Genomic DNA, 16,962 nt, shown 5'->3' on the forward strand with positions numbered 1-16,962 from the left:
TGAAAAAGTTGGCTTAAAGCTTAACATTCAGAAAACTAAGATCATGGCATCTGGTCCCATCACCTCATGGGAAATAGATGGGGGGACAGTGGAAACAGTGTCAGGCTTTATTTTTTTGAGCTCCAAAATCACTGCAGATGGTGACTGCAGCCATGAAATTAAAAAACACTTACTCCTTGGAAGGAAAGTTATGACCAAGCTAGAGAGCATATTAAAAAGCAGAGACATTACTTTGCCAACAAAGGTCCGTCTGGTCATGGCTGTGGTTTTTTCAGTGGTCATGTGTGGGTGTGAGAGTTGGACTGTGAGGAAAGCTGAGCGCCGAAGAATTCATGCTTTTGAACTGTGATGTTGGAGAAGACTCTTGTGAGTCCCTTGGACTGCAAGGAGGTCCAACCAGTCCATCCTAAAGGAGATCAGTCCTGGGTGTTCATTGGAAGGACTGATGCTGAGGCTGGAACTCCAATACTTTGGCCACCTCATGTGAAGAGTTGACTCGTTGGAAAAGACCCTGATGCTGGGAGGGATTGGGGGCAGGAGGAGAAGGGGACTACAGAGGATGAGCTGGCTGGATGGCATCACCCACTCGATGGGCATGAGTTTGAGTAAACTCCGGGAGTTTGTGATGGACAGGGAGGCCTGGCGTGCTGCGATTCATGGGGTCGTAAAGAGTCGGACACGACTGAGCGACTGAACTGAACTGACTGAATAAAGCCATGTGCTAGGTAGGGTCATGAAGAAGCCCCACATTTTCAGTGGCTTAAACAATACACTTTTGTTTTTTACTCATGTGGAGTCCAAAGTGATGTTCCTGGGATGCTCTTCTAGGGGGAGGTTCTGAGGCCCAGGTTCCTTCCTCTTTGTGGCTCTGTCCTCATCAGTACGTGGCTTCCAAGTCTGCAGGGCAAGAACGTGCGTTTCTTCCTGTGGGAGGTTCTTGTGGGCCATGCCTGGACATGGCTCATATCACCCCTCCTCTCATGACCACGCTGAGCTTCACAGGAGTCTGGGAGTGTAGGACAATGTGTGCCCAGAAGAGGGAATGGGCATAGTTAAAAGTCTGACACAAGACCATATTTGCATACGGTTTATATAAACTATGTATAACAATCTGTCTTTATTGGTTGCAGAGGATTTTACTAAGTAGGCCCATGGGAAGTAAAAGAAGAACTGTAGTTAAAATCTAGTTTTATAAAATATGTTTTAGTTTTTTAAGTGACAAGAAAAAAGGAAAAATAATGTAAAAGTGGAAGCCATTTGTAAAAGAACCCACATCTCTTATTTTAAATCTGGGTTCTAACTAGGCCCAGGATTAAATTGGGTCAATGAATATCTTCTTTTTCAATACTAAGGGCAAAACAGTTTTGAGGGGTAAAGAGTTAAATATATAAACTCTTTTTTTTCACAATGAAACCAACACTTAATTTTTTCTAATTGAAAGAGTAGTATATACTCAGTGCTGATAACCTGGAAAACACTGTAAGTAAAGAAAATAAACCAAAATCACCTGTAATCCTACCACCCACCTATAAGCACTGTTAACTAGAAGCATGATTACAGGTTTAGTCGTAGGCCAGAAACTGAGGCATAAATTCCTATAATGTTGAGAGTTATCTTTTAAGAGAATAATTTAAGGGCACAGAATGAAGGGTGGATGAGATTCCACAGTAGCTCATTATATACATGTTTACCCTTTACCAGCATAGAGAAATTAATACCATCATGAAATAAGATAAAATCACAGTTTATTTTCATTTGAGATTCTTTCTGCACTGGGAAGTTGACTGACTGGGCAGGTAAATTTGTAGCTGGAAGAGGTGACGCGTGCAGGGGCCAGGCCACTTTGTGTTTTCTATAGGAAAGACAGGAAAGTGGGAGGCCTTGTCCTTGGAGAAGAAATGTTAGTGCTTAAGGTCTGAGACTGAGTCTTAGTACTAGCTGTTACTTAGTACTAGGCCGGTTACTTATGTGCTCTGAGCCTCAGTGTCCTCATGTGTAAAATGGGGATAGTGTAAAGTTAAAATCAGTATCTAGTACCTGTTAGACACTCAATAAACAACAGCTGTGCATATTGTGAGTAGAAATACTATTGAAGAAGAAGATGCCGGAAGCATCATTTACTATTTACATGGGGGCCAACCTCTACTTTCATTATTGAACTATTTATTCTGAAAATGGATGAAATCTTGGCCTTAGGATAATGGCTGAAGGAAATACTGAAATACCAAGTCACAGCAGACAACACAAGGCTAAAGAGGGGCGGACAGCACTATCCTGGGAGCTTAATGGATCTTTGAAAAAGAAAGAGAGAAAATGCACTACTTTCAGGGGCTGTTTCATTGAAAATACCATTGCAAGCATGCTCCCTGTTTCAAAGGAAAATGTTAACTTTGTTATCAGGGGTTGTGAGTCATTGCTCTCAGAACAGATGCTTCCTGTAAGGTTAGGACTTAAGTATCAAGACATTTCTCCCTCTCTGTCTTCACATCCTTTGCTTTATCTGATTTCTCCAGTTGTAACAATATGTAGATCAAGAAGGACTTTTTAAAATTAATATGGGGCCTGGATCTTCCTAGGATTCATTTTATTTCTTGCCATCTAAACACAAGCAATTAAATACATTTTAGGTCTGATTATTTCATCATTTTCTCATGGGGGCCTCCAAGAGGTTACTGCCAAGAAAAGACAGCTTCCCTGGTGGCTCAGATGGTAAAGAATCTGCCTAAAATGTGGGAGACCCAGGTTTGATCCCTGAATCGGAAAGATCCCCTGGAGAAGGGAATGGCTACCCTCTCCAGCATTCTTGTCTGGAGAATCCCACGGGCAGTGGAGCCTGGGGGACTGAAGTCCCCCTGGGGTCCCAAAGAGCTGGACACAACCGAGTGACTAACACTTTCACTTTCACCTTCTAGCAGAGGTGGGTAAGGAGGGAACTATTTCTGAGTGGCTGTTTGTAGCAGCTGGGCTGTTCTTAGAAATTCCTTGGGTAGGGCAGTGTTTCACCATAACCAGAATGCATTTGAATTGCAGCATATACCTTAATGGGCTTCCCAGGTGGCGCTAGTGGTAAAGAACCCGCCTGCCCATGCGGGAGATGTAGAGACTCGGGTTTGATCCCTGGGTTGGAAACATCCCCTGGAGGAGGAGGACATGGCAACCCACTCCAGTATTCTTGCCTGGAGAATACCATGGACAGAGGAGCCTGGCTGGCTACAGTCCTTCGGGTCACAAAGAGTCGGACACAACTGAGTGACTAAGCACAGCACAGACCTTAATAAAATCAGAAAAGTATGGCTTGTTCTCAAGGAAAAACTCATTTATTTGTTTGGTATATATGGGGAGAATTTTGTTTACATTTCCATCCTTGAGGCCAGTAGCATGGACTACATTACAGTTAGTTTATTCATTTGTAAATATCAATATATCAATTCTATATTTATAGGGGGTCAATTATGTTTATGTATTTATTTTTTGATGAACAATAGCCCTTGAGAAAAATGTGTTTCTAATAAACTTTGAGGAGTTCTCTCTAAGAGTACAGACATGGAGGTGTACTTGTTATTAGAACCACCACCATCATCATCACCACCATCATTATCATCATTTCTGTGGTGAATAGTATAAAACAATTAGTTGAGTAAATATGATTGATAAAATTCAGTGGGAAGTAGTTACCAGAGGAGAGAAGATGGAGCAGCTATGGAGATTTGAAATCAAATCAGACTATCTGTTGGTTGGAGAGTGAGTTGGTCCCCTTATTTCTTACCTCCTGGCCTTCACCTCTTCCTTTATTGTGTTGTTGCCTGGGAGTTCCACACCAAATCAAGAAAAAAAATGTTAAGAACATTTGAATTCACAGGTCATAAATAAGAACCAACTCTTAAAGCATGTGAAGTAATTGAATTATTTTTGATGTCCTTAAAACCATAATTTGTTTTATTTCCCATTCTCTTTTTACAGTTTGACATGTTCATTTGTAAACTTTCATTGTTTTTCCTGAATGAGATTTACCTCAAATAATGAAGAATATACCCTTTTCCTCCACTAATGAATTATCACTGGTTTCACATACCCCTGATAAAAGATTAAAAAAAAAAAACCTAAGAAGTCTCCATACTGTTTTCCATTAGTGGCTGCTCCAGTTTACATTCCCATCAGCAGTGTAGGAGAGCTCTGTTTTCTCCACACCGTCTCCAGCATTTATTGTCTGTAGACTTTTTGATAGCACAGGGAACTCTGCTCAATATTCTGCAATAACCTAAATGGGAAAAAAATTTGAAAAAGAATAGATACCTGTATATGTGTAACCAATCACTTTGCTATACACCTGAAACTAACACAACATTGTTTATCAATGATACTTCAATATAAAATAAAAATAAATTAATAAAATTTCTTTTCTGTCCCTCTTCCCCCCAAAAAAGAGAAAAGAAAAAAAAAAAACCCTACTAAACAGAAAATCTTGACTGTTAACTTGAGTGCTCAGGAGGGCATCTCCTGGCCTGGAGGCCCTGCTTATTTAATTATGACACAGAGCCTGCTTTCATCTTCCCACGGAAAGGTTCGGGTGAGGTGGACTCTGTGTATGTCTGTATCCTTTAATAACTTGCCTTTTCTTCTTGCCCTAAAATCTTGGAGAGTTAATGGGATGTTTATCTCCTATTTTTTAAGGATGAAACATTCTTCTTTGTCTTTTCCCATCAACTGTGAGCTTTTTTTGTTTTCTATCCTGATCCACTGGGATGCGAGATCAATATTTTAAAATTTGAGATGATAGTTGAAGAACTCAAAAAATCATTCAATTCGGTTTGGATGGCTTTCTGGTGCAAACAAAGCTCCAGAACATACATTTCATGGCTTGTCGATAAAAATCAGTGCCACGGTTTTCATGAGCATAGATGAATTAGTGTGCTATGTGGGCAGGTCTCCTCGGGAAGGTTTTCACAGGCAGTGTGCCAGCAGAGCTCAGTGTGAACTTGTAGCGACATGAGAATTATTTTTAAAGGGTGTGGGTTCTTCATTCACATGTCTTTGGTATTGTGTGTAATGTGTATGGATAGGTGGGGCCTGAGGAGAGAGGACCAGAGTGTGCTCACAATGAGCTTGAGCCAGGCTACCTGATGCCCTCCCATCGGTGACTGTGTGTCTGTGGGCTGTCCCTTCTCACTGGGCCTCGGTTTTATCATCTGAAGAGCAGTGGTTTCCGCTTTGTACAATTACCCAGTTATTGTGAGGATGAAATGAGGTAACATGTTTAGAGCACTTATAAACACAGAAGACCTATTCAAGGAGCTGGTACCTACTGTTATTGGAAGATGATGGCAGCAATCATGTCAGAGGCAATTCTTGGTCACAGGTTGGGATGATCTTGAACTGGGAACTGTATAAAAGACACTCACACGGAGAAGGAAATGGCAGCCCACTCCAGTGTTCTTGCCTGGAGAATCCCAGGGACGGGGGAGCCTGGTCGGCTCCCGTCTATGGGGTCGCACAGAGTTGGACACGACTGAAGCGACTTAGCAGCAGCAGGAGGGGGTGGGAAGGGATGTAACATATTAAGTACTGACTTTCCTTATAGTGTGGAGATTAATGTACAATCTTAACTTCAATAACCCTAGGAGGAAGGCACGATTATCTTCATTTTAGAGATGAGACTGAGGCTGAGAGAGAATAATTTTCCTGGATTAACACAGTAAATGGTATATACTGCCTGAAGGTGAAGTTGGTTCTGATGGTTCTGTTGGTTCTGAATTTGAAGGTTTTCCACCGCCTGGAAGAACATGGAATATTTTTTGGTTGCTCCGCTTTGGAATATTGACGCAATGTGGTATCGGTCTTCTGTGAAAAGCATTTTTTCTCGTTTGCTTGTGGTAGTTCAGAGTTGGATCTCATGAAATCTAATCTGGATCTAAGTTGCAAGCTGCAGTGCCAGCTCTCCTCCTGATTTAGTCTGAGCTTCGTAGAATTTGGGGGAGATGAGCCAAGTTAATCGCCTAGTTCATGGCTGAGGAGATTGAGGGGTGGTGTGTAGTGACTTGCCCAAGGTGAAATGCCTGTTGGTGGCAGAAACTGGAAGCAGATCACAGACCCCCAAATTTATAATCCAGTGCTTCTTCCATTATACTCTAGGAAACTCTCCTGACATGGGGAACTGTGTGTGATTTAGGATATATTTGCAGATGTTGCTTTATCTGATACAAACAAAATATGGCTAACTGAGGAGGTGAAAAATGCTTACCTGCATCTTGGCGCTAGTTTCCTATTTCAGCTGAAGGTGGAGTTGCTCTTTATGGACTAATGGTTCTGCGTGGGTTGGGGGCCAGGCTAGTTTTAGAAATTCTATTGCTGTGATTCTCAAAATGTGAGTCATACTTATTCAAAATGCAGATTCATGGTCATCCTCTCAAGACATGGGTAATGTCTGGGAATCTAAACTTTATTTTGAGCAACCACCACAAGTGAGTTTCAGCTGTGCTAAAATGAGAACAACTGCACTTCAGTTAAAATGATTCTCATGGATTGTTACCAGCCAAGTACTGGAAAGCCTGAGAGTGAGAGGCAAGCCTTCGCAAGTCTGTGATGATTCAAGGCAGCTGGAGGCCCCGCCCAGATTTCCCTGTTTGCCTTTCAAGCGGCCGCCAGCCCTAAACCTTGGTGTTAATTTAATGCAATGGAGCAACATGTCTTGGCATTTGATTATGAATCAGTGATGGAGTGAAGTTGAAAGTGAACAGACTGATTCTTTAAACTCCAAGTTAAACACGTTCTGCTCTTCTTCTGACACAGAATGAGTCACTGGGCTTGTGGTGGAAGCAGAAATCAGATCCTGTAAGAATTTGGGCGGGGTTGCTGTTTGATCCCTTATGCCTTAAGAAGACTTTACAATGTTGGGACTCCTTGTTTTCCTAGTAACATTTCCCCCTGCTAATTTATTATTTATTGCGTTGGAGACCTGGGTTCGATCTCTGGCTTTGGAAGATCTCCTGGAGAAGGAAATGGTAACCCACTCCAGTATTCTTGCATGGAGAATTCCATGGACAGAGGAGCCTGACAGGCTACAGTCCATGGGGTCTCAAAGAGTTGGACACAACTGAGTGACTAACACGGAATATTTGCTGTATGTGAAACGTGAATGAATGGGGTGGGCAGGGCAGAAGGAAGGAAGTTTCAGAAGTGGCAGAAGGAAAAGTGTAATATTAAAAGTGCAGAGGCTGAATTTTGATTTCTTATTTGTTTAGAAAGTTCAGTGTGGTTGGTAAGTAGTGCTTCTTGTGTGTGACCCTCTGCCTGATTCTGTTACATTTTACGTGCAGAACTATACAGATGTCCATTCATGAGCATTCCACCTCTGCTGATATATTTGGCATTTTGTGGCAGTTACTTCGCAGATGAGAGAAGGGAAGGGTGTGCCAGAGGAAAGCGCCCGGGGCTGGGAGTGGCAGGACTGAGGAGACAGAGCTTTGTGTGTATATGTTTTCTGAAAAGATGTCACTCTCTGCTTTAGATGAATGTGGGGAAACACCCTGGTGGAGAGGCCCAGCAGATAGTTTTAAATTGTAACCAGGGAGAGAGTTGAAGGCATTGTTTTCACAGAGGCAGACAATATTCCAAGTGTTGGTGGGTAGGCGTGGCATGCCCAAGAGATAATGCTTATGGAAAAAAACGAGGCCGAAGACTGGAGCTTGGGAGGCGGAAGAGAAATCAATGAAAGAGCTGGACAGTGAGCAGCCAAGACAGGGATGGATTGGAGATGCTGAGATGTCTCAGATGCCAAGGGAAGAAGTACCGAGAAGGAAGTTTTTATTAACTTCCTTTTATTAACTGTGAAGTGTCGTAGAAGGTCAGAGAAGAAAAGGACAGAGAAAAGGGCGTTGGTGAGCCTCCAGTGAATGAATGCCTTTAAGTTGATTGTTGGGAGCAAAAGCAAGTTTTTAGTAATAAATGAGCAGTGGGGAAATATAATCAGAAAATGTAGAATCCACCCTTCTTTTAAAAAAGTTATTGCAGTAGCCTCCTTGATTGTTTCCCCCCTGCTCCCTGTCGCCCCCACTGATGGCTCTATGGGGCTTCCCAGGGAGCTCAGTGGTAAAGAATTCGCCTGCCAATGCAGGAGACTCAGGAGACTCGGGTTCGATCCCTGGGTTGGGAAGATCCCTTGGAGTAGAAAGCGGCAACCCGCTCCAGTGTTCTTGCCTGGAAAATTCCTTGAACAGAGGAACCTGGTGGGCTTACAGTCCAAGGGGGCCACAGAGTCGGACATGACTGAGCATGTGCATGCACCCACACATATCGCTCTATAGTCTGTCCTCAATCCAGTGGCCAGGAAGCAGGCCAGATTTTGTCACCGCCCCCCCATCTCAGTATTAGCATACATCCAGCCTCCCCATGGCCTGCAAACCCTACAGGATCTGTCTGATCTCGTTTCACACACCCCCCACCTCACTCTGCAGCCTCTTAGGCGTTCATGCAGGTCTTGCAACACAGCATGAGTGCGCCCCTCTCAGGGCCTCACAGTTACTCATCTCTCTCCTTGGGATGCACTCGCCAGATGTGTTCATGACTCAGCTGCTCCAGGTTTTGATTCAGATATCACCTTTGCAGTACACCACTGCAAAGACCAAATGTCACTCTGTGGAAGTTTGATGGTTGAAAGAGAGGCGGATTGTCTCTTTAAAAACACGGTAGAGGGGCTTCCCTGGTGGTCCAGTGGTTAAGAATCCACCTTGCTTTTGGACTCTGTGGGAGAAGGCGAGGGTGGGATGTTTCGAGAGAACAGCCCCGAAACATGTATATTATCTATGGTGAAACAGATCACCAGCCCAGGTTGGATGCATGAGACAAGTGCTTGGGCCTGGTGCACTAGGAAGACCCAGAGGGATCGGGTAGAGAGGGAGGTGGGAGGGGGGATCGAGATGGGGAATACATGTAAATCCATGGCTGATTCATGTCAATGTATGACAAAAACCACTACAATATTGTAAAGTAATTAGCCTCTAACTAATAAAAATAAATGAAAAAAAAGAATCCACCTTGCAAACACAAGGGACACCAGTTTGATTCCTGGTCTGGGAAGAGCCCACATGGAAAGTGAAGTGAAAATTGCACAGTGGTGTCCGACTCTTTGTGATCCTGCGCCCGGGACTGTAGCCTGCCCAGCTTCTCTGTCCATGGAATTCTCCAGGCAGGAGCACTGGAGTGGGTTGCCATTTCCTTCTCCAGGGAATCTTCCCGACCGGGGAATCGAACCCAGGTCTCCTGCATTGCAGGCAGATTCTTTACCAACTGAGCCACTAGGGAAACCCTAGTGCAAAGGAGCCTCTGTGCCACAGCTGCTGAGGCCTTCGAGCCTTGGAGTCCACGCTCTGCAACAGGAGAACCCCTTGCACCACAGCTAGAGGCAACCTGCACTCAGCCTCAGAGACCTAGCCCAGCCAGAAATAAATACATAAATATTAAAAAGACACCCCACAGTACTGAGGTAAAGGCCAGGGGTAGATAATTTAGGGCAAGAAGTGGGGTCATGGTTAGGAGCATGGGTAAGTGGATTATAGTTAAAAGGGTACTTTTTCCTTTGATATAAGAAAGAAATGGAAGAGAGAAATGTTTTGAAGTATCAGCTTGAGATGAATAAAACTGGAATATGGTTTAGAAAACCTTGCCATAGTTACCTCTAAACTGTGCAGATCCGTCATCTCTTTGTAGAAAGTGGGGATAAACCTTAGAAGTCGTGGCTCCCTGAGGAGAGAAACACAGAACTGGGGGTATTCCCTGGTGCTGCCCTAACCTGGGTCCCTGCTGGACTGTGGGCTAGTGGGATGCAAGAAGGGCAGATACCAGTACTGGCATCAGGGGAGGGTGCACAGAACAGAGAAGAGAGGGGAGCTGTTTGTGTGGAAGGGTGCCTCCCTTGGGGCTTCCCAGGTGACGGACGCTAGAGGTAAAGAACCCACCTGTCAATGCAGGAGACATGGGTTTAGTCCCTGGGTAGGGAAGATCCCCTGGAGGAGGGCATGGCAACCCACCCCAGTATTCTTGCCTGGAGAATCCTATGCTCAGGGGAGCCTGGCGGGCTACAGTTCATAGGGTCACAAAGAGTTGGACATGACTAAAGCGACTTAGCACACACACATGCCTCGTTTGAAGCTTGAGGGGATGGGGTAGAGGCATTTTGTTATCACTGTGGTTGTAAGTGGGAGAAGAAGTGAACTTGTGGCTCCTCACATCCTGGTCTGGGCTACGAGGACCTCATACCAAAGGTGCAGTGATAGAACTGGAAGAGAGGAAATTATAGTGGGTCCTAGACCTGTTGTGTCTCTTCTGCCCTCATTACCCTTAGGAGAATCCATGAGTTGACTCGCTTCCTTTGCAAGAGTAGGATCCAAGAAACTGATCAAAAAGGATTTGGTGGAGGTGGAGGAGTAGGGAGCTGGTGGGCAGGTGTGTGGGTCTTTAGTTCTGAAGAAATGATTAATGAATTAAAATCTGAAAACCAGAGAGGTGAAGTGCTTGGAAACAAACAAGGAGGGACGTGTGTTAAGAGTGCCTGGTAGCTTCTTTCGGACAAATTTAGGAGTTTACATTTATGCAAATGTAACTGGCAGAAATGATTTACTATTATAAATTTAACTTTTGCTGAAATAATGTTTTAAACCTCCTCAGGAATATAGTTAGTGAGTGAAGTGAAGTCGCTCAGTCGTGTCCGACTCTTTGCGACCCCGTGGACTGTAGCCCGCCAGGCTCCCCTGTCCTTGGGATTCTCCAGGCAAGAATACTGGAGTGGGTTGCCATATCCTTCTCCAATAGTTAAGACAGGACATTTACTATTTTGCGAACTCCACTCATTCTTAGGCACCAAATTGTAAACAGGACAAAATTGGTGGCTTAATGTTTGGTAATGGCACAAAGTTCCTGTTCTCTCATGCTCCTCACAGGGAAGCAAAGCAGGTTTCATGTCATGTGCCAACATGGTGGTAGAGTCGGTGGTAGAGGTCACTTATGTTGTTTTCAAATAAAGTGTGGGTTTGCTGAAGTAGAGACTAGGTGGATTAGCTGTGTCTGCCATGCAAGGGATCTGGGAATGTGGTGTGAATGTTGCAAATGAGCCTGGTGGTTTGAAGATGGATGGTCGTCTGAAGAGCTACATAGGGACTTGATCCGAAAACACATGGATAAGAGAAACTATGGAAGAATGGGTGTGTCAAGATACTAACTTGAGAGTGCAGTAAGCTACAGAGGCGTGACAGGGAGGGAGTATGAGGCTTTTTGGACTGATATTTTAGAAGAACTAACTGGGTCTGTCCTATGCAGTTTGGGAGACACAGTGGGTTCGAGTGGGGACTCCTTAGACACATTGCACTTTCCCCTTGTGGCTCAGTTGGTAAAGAATCTGCCTGCAATGTGGGAGACCTGGGTTCGACGCCTGGGTTGGGAAGACCCCCTGGAGAAGCGAAAGGCTACCCACTCCCGTATTCTGGCCTAGAGAATTCTATGGACTATAGTCCATGAGGTTGCAAAGAGTTGGACATGACTGAGTGACTTTCACTTTTTCACTAGACACATTGGAACTGGGCCCTTACACTGCTTCTTACTACCTGTGTGGCCTTGGGAAGGTCATTAATCTCATGTAGTCTCAGCGTCTTCATCTGCATAAAGGCAACAGTAATAGTACCTACTTCACACTCTGTTGTGAGGATTAAAGGACATGATGCTTTAGAGCCGCCCTGTCCATTTTGGTAGCCACTAGCCACGTGTGGTTTTTGAGCTTGCAGTGTGACTTGTGCATATAAAGATGAGCTGTGAGTATAAAATACACACTGGGTTTTGAATGCTTTTAGTGCCAAAAAGTGTAGCAAAACTCAAAAATTTGTTTTGGGAATGGTGGGATAATAATTATTTCAATAATTTTGTGGGAATATAAATTGTTAACAGTCACTATGGAAGACAGTATGGAGATTCCTTAAAAAACTAGGAATAAAGCCACCATATGACCCAGCAATCCCACTCCTAGGCATATACCCTGAGGAAACCAAAATTGAAAAAAACACGTGTATCCCATTGTTCATTGCAGTACTATTTGCAATAGTTAGAACATAGAAGCAACCTAGATGTCCACCAACAGATGAATGAATAAAGAAGTTATTGTACATATACACAATGGAATATTACTCAGCCAGAGAAAGGAATGCATTTGAATCAGTTCTGATGAGGTGGATGAGCCTAGAGCCTATTATACAGAGTGAAGTGAGTCAGAAAGAGAAAGAGAAATACCGTATTCTAATGCACATATACTGAATCTAGAAAAATGGTACTGAAGAATTTATTTGCAGGGCAGCAATGGAGAAACAGACATAGCGAATAGACTTATGGGCATGGGGAGAGGGGAGGAGAGGGTGAGATGTATGGAGAGAGTGACATGGAAACTTACATCACCAGATGTAAAATAGATAGTCCTCGGGAATTTGCTGTATGGCTCTGGAAACTCAAATAGGGGCTCTGTATCAACCTAGAGGGGTGGGGTGGGGAGGGAGATGGGAGGGAGGTTAAGAGGGAAGGGACGTGTATATGGCTGGTTCATGTTGAGGTTTGACAGAAAATAAAAAAATTCTGTAAAGAAATTATGCTTCAGTAAAAAAACGAATTAAAAAGAAAAAAAACCTCATTTTAAAAATATTGATTACACATTTATTGGCAATATTTTGGTTATATGGGCCTTCCCATTAGCTCACATGATAAAGAATCTGCCCACACTGTGGGAGACCTGGGTTTGGTCCCTGGGTCAGGAAGACCCATCAGAGAAGGGAATGGCTACCCACTCCAGTATTCTTGCCTGGAGAATCCCATGGACAGAGGAGCCTGGTGGACTGCAGTCCATGGGTTGCAAAGAGTTGAACATGACTGAGTGAATAAAATGTTATTTTAAAATTAGTTTCACCCTATTCTTTTTCCTTTTTCTGGTTTGTTTTAAAAATTTCTATTCTTTTCCCTTTTTTTGTGGTGTACCTGTGCCTGGCACAGAGTAAACACTTGGGAATGTCAGCTATCTTGTACTGAGCATCTCCCAGCACACACTCTGCCCTGGTGCCTCCCTTGTGAGCGCAAGCCTGTGGCGTGAGGCCAGGTGTGTCTGTATTTTATTTCATTTTTTTTATTGTCAGGTGTCTCTGTTGATGGCTCTTTGATTCTGACTGGAGTGGGCCTTCAGCCTTACTCCTCACCCTTTGAGGAAGGAGAATATGTATCTTCCTAAAAAGAACACCATACTATAGGAGTCAGTAAACTTTTTTTCTGTAAAGGGCCGGATGGTCAGCACAGTAGGTTTTGCTGGCCTGTGGTCTTGGTTGCAGTTACTCGGCCATTGTAGTGCACAAGCAGCCATAGATGGTGTGAAAGGAGCGTGCTCGTGTGCCAACAGAAATTTATCTGTGGACCCTGAATTTGGAGTTCGTATAATTTCCCTGTGTCACAAAACATTCTTCTTTTTTAAAATTTTTCCCAGCTATTTAAAATGCAAACTATTTTTAGTTCATGAACTGTACAAAAACAGGCATGGGCCAGACTTGGCCTGTGGGCTATAGATTGCTGACCTTGACATGATGAATGGCTTGTATATTTAGCAGCCCAGAGCTTGGCTTAATTGGTTTTTCGTTTGTATAGAACCTAACAATTAGTTTATATTGTACCTTTTTATTTATTTTATTTTTAGTGGGCTTTCATTTGACCTATTTTACACTTCATCAGTCTAAATGGAACAAAACATTGTATATGAAACTCTTAGTAAGAAATCTGTAGAGCTTCCATGGTGGCTTAGTGGTAAAGAATCCACCTGCCAATGCAGGACACACAGGTTCGATCCCTGATCCAGGAAGATCCCACATGCTTCGGAGCAGCTAAGCCTGTGTGCCACAACTAGAGAGTAGGCCCCCTCGCCACAACTAGAGAAAAGCCTGCGGTAGCAGCAAAGCCCCAGTGTAGCCAATAAATAAATAAATAACTAAAATTGTAAAATTCTTTAAAAAGAAATTTGTAAGCAAGGAGAGGCAGGAGAGAAAAAAAATTAAAGAAGTATGTAAGGGACCACAGGACATATTTTTGTTTTGTTTTGCTTGAAGTACTTCTGTTTTCTGTCTAGAATGAGTTAGTTCACTCAAGAGTTCCTTGGCTTAAAAATGACATTAAATCATGAAGCAGGATCATATTTTTAAGGTTTTGCTTTCCATAAATTTGTGGTGGAAACCCCATTTACCACTTTGACCGTTTGTGATCAAAGAAAATGCTGAATAATGAGGGTATTGATGAGAGAATATTTAATAACTTGGTAAAGAAGTCAAATTTTTTAGCTGAAAAGGTGATTTCCTGAAGTTCTTTATTGTATATTACTGAACAGCAGAGAACTGTCAAAAGTAATTCACCAGTAAACACTAAGTCAGGCACATACATGGTAGGAAACCCTTTGCTTCCCGTAGAGAATATTTCTGGACCCGGTTGGATTTCCAATTACACACTCTCCTTTCTTTCAGCGATTTTCTGCAGAGCTGTTTGGTGAGCACAGATGTCAGAAGAGGCAGCCTATGGCATAATGGAGTGTGTTTAAAAAGTTAAGGAAAGGTTAGTTTTTGAGTATGCTTATTACACGATTTAAAAATAGCTTTGACTCTATTTGTAAATCAAATGACGGCCAGCTCTCAGGCTTGTGCCAAGTGTGAAGCTTTAAAACAAGGTTTCTTTTGAGTGGTTTTGGTGGCTCTGGGAAGGCCAAAGCACTGGAGGATGTTAAGATCGACTTTCTGTGCTGGTAACACAAAAATGATCTGAGTTTTACAGAGTTATCTGCGATAACATTGAGAAGGGCTTCACAGAACAGAATGTGTGTTTAGTCAGTGATTAAGAGTGATATGCAGCTTTTTGGGAGGTGGTTGCTGTTTCCTGTGTCTGAGTCTCAGCAAAAGGCCCCAGCAAAAGGGAGAAAAAAATGCTCACAACAATTTGCAGATACCATCTATTTCATCTTCAACCCAGAAGCCCCAGAGAAAGAGATGACTGTTTCTCATTGGCACTCCTACCACACTGCTCTTAATTTTATATTTTGCTGCTGTAAATTATTGCTAGAATGTTAGGACTTTCAAATGAGACTTACCCAGTGCCTGGGAGATTCCAAGCTGCCCTTGTAAATTTAGAGGGAAGACAGCAAGTTAAAAAAAAATGTCAAGTACTTGAAGTTGACCTTTTATTAAGGACACATGGAACAAGTGAGAGGGCTTTAAGTTGGATCTCTGTGCACATTCTTCAAGTCACTCCCTGAATCCAGCAAGATTTAGGGGTAGGCAGACCTCTCTCCTTCTGCACCCCAGCTTTTGGGGGCAGCTGTGTGTTTCTTGGGTCTATGGTGGACATGGTCACCTGTCAGAGCAGTGAGACCCAGGCTTGCAGTCTACCCCCTCTTCCAGTTTCTCTCTGATGAGAAGATCCCTCAAAACTTTGACTCTATGAAGAGCTGCATTAAAATTTATTGTGTAACTCAGGGAACTCAAACAGGGGATCTGTATCAACCTAGAGGCATGGGATGGGGAGGGAGGTTCAAGAAGGAGGGGACACATGTATACCTGTGGCTGATCTATATTGATGTTTGACAGAAAACAACAAAATTCTGTAAAGCAATTATCTTCAATTAAAAAATAAAAAAATAAAAAAAATTTTTCCATGAATGGGATTTCCTGCACTTCAAATCTGGGTAGCTGGCTTTGAATTGCTGAAATGCTTGACCTCCTATTAATCAACCTACTGGATTTATTTGGATTGTAGACTCGAAGCTGCTTTTTTATTTTCTCCTTGCTTAGTGTCATGTAGATAAAAATAAATTACTCCCCTTCCCCTGCCCCCAGCACACACGCACACGCGCACACACTCACACACACTCGCAGTCTTTAGTCTTTGTGAGTTTGCCAGTGACGGGAGGTAACTCGCTTGTCAGGCCATGGTAGAAAGGAAGCACATTGTTTCCTCCAGTCACGGGGCTGGCAAAATAGGCAACCCGGATGGTTTATCTTAAAGATGTGAAAAATCAGTGACTCTCTATAATCATACGTGCTGGTTTGTTGGGGGAAGAGCTCCTTGCAGTTTAATATTTTTGATTTTATTCCATGGTGGGACACTGTGGTGGGGTGCCATGGTCTCCCTCCCAGAACCAGCACATCAGGGATGAAGACTTATTCTCTGAAATCGCTGGGGGATGTTGCAGCCCACTGCCTTCTGAGCTGACTCTTTGGGGACTGCAGCCACAGGGAGATTCGCCCTGCACCCTCCTTGGGGGAGGCCCAGCTTCCCCGCTAAGGGGCAGCTCTCAGGGGTCAGATTGGCTTCTGAGGGCTCCCAGCGGATGTCTCTGGAGCCTGCGTTGCAGCTCCTTCCCTCCTCCCCCCCAGTCCGGCCTCCACAACCCCCTCTTCTCGGGGGCTGGCCCCAGGCAGACGCCCTGCTCTTTCATCACCATCTCAGAATCAGCTTCCCAGGGAACTCAACCTTAGACACACGTGGTTGTTTCCTTCGAAGGTGAGTTTTTCCAATCTTGAAGTTAACTTCAAGTGTATCAAGACTGTGTAGTGTGAAGAAGTGATAAAAAGAGCTGAGAAATTGTCCAGTGTGTATCTCCTTTTCAGAAGGTTCTTGTATTATACGAATTGTTTAATGAGCTCCACCACTGCAGCTCCTATAAGGGCGGGGAGAAACATCATGGAATAGTGTCTAGGTTCCCCGTGATGATTAATGTAGAGTCGAGGGGAGCAGGGAGTCCAAGAAGATTGTAATTTTGAACCTGTCTGACTGAGGGAGTAAGGAGCATAACAAAGAGGCTACCCAGGATGTACAGCTTTTATGTAATCAAAGGTGGGTAGAATATAAGAGGGAACGTACAGCTGCTGGTAGAAGCAGAGGCAGTGGCTTAGAATCTTGGCTCTGTTACTGCTCTTT

General features: G+C 43.6%; 1 protein-coding gene across 1 annotated transcript in view; it reads left to right on the forward strand.

Annotated features, from left to right (window-relative positions):
• CD109 (CD109 molecule) overlaps nt 1–16,962 on the forward strand; it is a 151,218-nt gene that overhangs the window by 2,325 nt on the left and 131,931 nt on the right. The window lies entirely within an intron of this gene.

Source organism: Cervus canadensis, chromosome 20 (genome assembly GCF_019320065.1).
Source record: "Cervus canadensis isolate Bull #8, Minnesota chromosome 20, ASM1932006v1, whole genome shotgun sequence".
Taxonomy (NCBI): Eukaryota; Metazoa; Chordata; class Mammalia; order Artiodactyla; family Cervidae; genus Cervus; species Cervus canadensis.